The sequence below is a fragment of the Mus caroli genome, unplaced genomic scaffold (genome assembly GCF_978045245.1).
Source record: "Mus caroli unplaced genomic scaffold, Mus_caroli_1 scaffold_10, whole genome shotgun sequence".
Classification (NCBI taxonomy): Eukaryota; Metazoa; Chordata; class Mammalia; order Rodentia; family Muridae; genus Mus; species Mus caroli.
In genome coordinates, this window is record NW_028227265.1 from 57,484,489 (window position 1) to 57,487,962 (window position 3,474).

General features: G+C 37.5%; 1 pseudogene; it reads right to left on the reverse strand.

The window, feature by feature from the left end:
* Nucleotides 1-3,114: 3,114 nt before the first annotated feature.
* On the reverse strand, nt 3,115-3,228 carry LOC115031844 (U2 spliceosomal RNA; annotated as a pseudogene).
* Nucleotides 3,229-3,474: the final 246 nt, after the last annotated feature.

The following is a 3,474-nucleotide window of genomic DNA, read 5'->3' on the forward strand; positions in this document are numbered from 1 at the left end:
GATTTTGGAAAACATTTTCATCTCTCAGCTCTGGGTAACTTTGATGATTAACTCAAAACCAGAGGCAGCCGACAACTTAACGTCTTTACTTGTTTTCTTATAAGAGCAGAGCCTAGGAGAGCTGGTTTCCCCCTTTGTCTTAATTTGTCTAAGGGCATACATGCACAAGAACTTAACTTCTAGAGGCTAGGGTTGATTCTCAGTGTTAGAACACTTGCTTAGTGCATGCCATGCCCTGGGCTGCACACATGTTTCATCTATCTACCATTTAGCATATATCTGATTGTCTATCTGTCTTTCTGTCATCTATCATATTTCATTTTACCATCTATTGGTCAATTACCTATCTATAATTTATACTATTTCTTGATCACCTATCTCTATGTATCATTTCTCAATAATGTATCATCTATCTGCTATTTATCAATCATCTATCTATTCATCATCTATGTATCTATTATCTATTACCTGTCTATCATACATCCATCATCTGTCTCTGTGTATGTATGTATGTTTTGCATCTATCTATCTATCTATTCATCTATTCTTCCATTTATCCATCTAGTTTGCATAGCATGAGGAGACAGTGATGTTTCAGATGGGTTAAACAAGTGTCAGAAGTGGATAATCTGGATATGGAGCCATAGGCAACTTGGGAGGGTGATTCAGGAAGATTGTAATTTCCAGGTCAGCTTGGACTACTGAGTGAGTGTAGGGCCAGCCTTGGCAACTTAGACCCTGTACTGGCTGGTTTTGTTTGTCAACTTGATACAAGCTAGAGTCATCAGAGAAAAAGGAGCTCCAGTTGAGGAAACGCTTCTATGAGATCCAGTTTTAAGGCACTTTTTCAATTAGTGAACAATGGGGGAGGGCCCAGTCCATTGTGGGTGATGCCATCCATGGGCTGCTCATTCTAGATTCTATAAGACAGCAGGTTGATGACACTAGGGACTCCAGCTAAGACACTGCCCTCTTCCTGCCAACTTCCCTTAAAGCACACCCAAGAGTCCCTAACTGTAGTCCTTCCCCTGGTCTCCATATTCTGGCCCACAACATTGGCAGAAGACTTCTGCTTTTCCAGAGGCCACACAGGTACTTGGAATTCTAGAGACAATGTTGATCATAAAATCGTCAATGGAGAGTCCTACTGTATCTGAAGACTCAGTGGTCACCAGAACCTGAGTTCACTCAGGCCAAAAAACCAGAGAAGAAACAGAAACCAAGGGAAAAACACCACAGAAATCCACCTCATAAGGGTAAACTCTGAAATCAGCACCTAAATCTATAACCTCCCTAAACCCAGATGACTAGAGGCCATTGTAAGAACAAAATCAACAAAAGTCAGGGAAATATGGCACCACTGGAGCCCTGGTGTCCTACTACAGCAAGCCCTAGATATTCAAACACAGATGAAACATGAAAAAAAAAAAAGACCTTAAATCCATTCTTATGAAGATGATAGAGGCTCTTAAAGAGGAAATGAGTAAATCCCTTAGAGAAATCCAGGAAAATACAACCAAACAAGTGAAAGACATGAACAAAACTGTTCAAGACCTGAAAATGGAGATTGAAGCAATAAACCAAAAAGAAAAACAAAAACAAAAAAACAAAACAAAAACAAACCACTGAGGGAGTCCTGGAGATGGAAAACCTCTGGAAGAGTAGTCCAAGGATCAAGTAGTTGCTCAGTTCCACGAGGCTGAGTATTCTAGCTGGGCTTCTGTATAAGCTGGAATCTCAAAGAAGTAAATGTTCATGTATGTGCTGCCAAAGTGAGTGCAAGCAGGTGTAATGAATAAATGGACCTAAGAGATATCTATAGAACAATTTATCCAAACACAGAAGAATGTTCTTTCTTCTCAGCACCTCATGGGACCTTCTTCAAAATTGACCACATACTCTGTCACAAAGCAAACGTTAAGAGATACAAGATTATATCTTATCAGACGGATTAAAGGTGGATTTCAACATGATTATATCTTATCATGGATTAAAGGTGGATTTCAACAACAACAGAAACAACAGAAAGCTTACAGGCTCATGGAAATTGAACACCTTTCTACTCAATGATCTCTGGGTCAGGGAAGAAATGAAAAACTTGCTAGAATTCAATGAAAACGAAATATTCCAATACTGATGGGACACAATGAAAGCAGTGCTAAGGAGAAAGTTCATAGCCTTAAGCACCTTCATACTAGTGACAGAAGAGCACATTTGAAAGCTCTAGAACAAAAGGAAGCAAACACATCCAAGAGGAGAAGATAGCAGGAAATAAACTCAAGGCTGAGTCAATAAAAGAGAAACAAAGCAAAGAATACAAAGAACCAATGAACAAAGAGCTGGTTCTTTGAGAAAAATCAATGCGATAGACAAACCCTTAGCCAAACAAGTGAAAATGCAGAAAGGGAATATCCAAATTAACAAAATCAGAAATGAAAAGGGAGACATAACAACAGACACTGAAGAAATCCAAAGAATTATTAGGTCTTACTTCAAAAGCTTATACTCTACAAAACTGGAAATTCTTTTAAAAAAGGATGATTTTCTTGATAGATACCACTTACCAAAGTTAAATCAAAATCAGGCAAACAATTTAAATAGTCCCATAACCAATAAAGAAATAGAAACAATCATTAAAAGTCTCCCAACCAAAAAAAGCCCAAGCCAGATAGTTTTATCTGGGAATTCTACCAGGCTTTCAAAGAAAAGCTAATACCAACGCTTCTCAAACTATTCCACAACATAGAAACAGAAGGAACACTGCCAAATTAATTTTATCAGATCACAGTCATTCTAATACTTAAACTACACAAAGACCATACAAAGAAATTTTCAGTTCAGTTTCCCTCATGAACATATATGTAAAAATACTCAATAAAATACTCACAAACTGAATCAAAGAACACATCAAAGACATCATCTACCATGATCAATTAGGCTTCATCCAAGAGATCCAGGAATGGTCCAACTTAGGAAAATCTGTAAATTTATATACCATGTAAAGAAACTGAAAGAAAAAAAACCCACATGATTATCTGATTAGATGCTGAAAATACCTTTGACAAAATCCAACACTCCTTCACGCTAAAAGTCTGGGAGAGATCAAGGATACAAGGCATGTACCTCAACTTAATAAAGACAATTTACATCAAGCAAACAGCCAATAATAAATTAAACTGATAAGAACAGATACTACATTTGATCTTAGCCAAAAGACCTAGAAGCGATCCAACATTAAATTAAATGAAGAGAGACTTGAAGCAGTTTCACTAAAATCAGAGTCAAGACAAGGCTGCCCACCTGCTCCATATATATTCAATATAGTACTTAAAGTTCTGTAGAATCAAAATAAATTCAAGACCACCTAGCCCATTTCCCCCTCTGATAGGACTTTCCAAACTGTATAGTTTTAACAGTCAAAATGATCAGACCGAGTCTACAGCTGCCAAAACAAGATTAGCTGTTCTCGAAAAA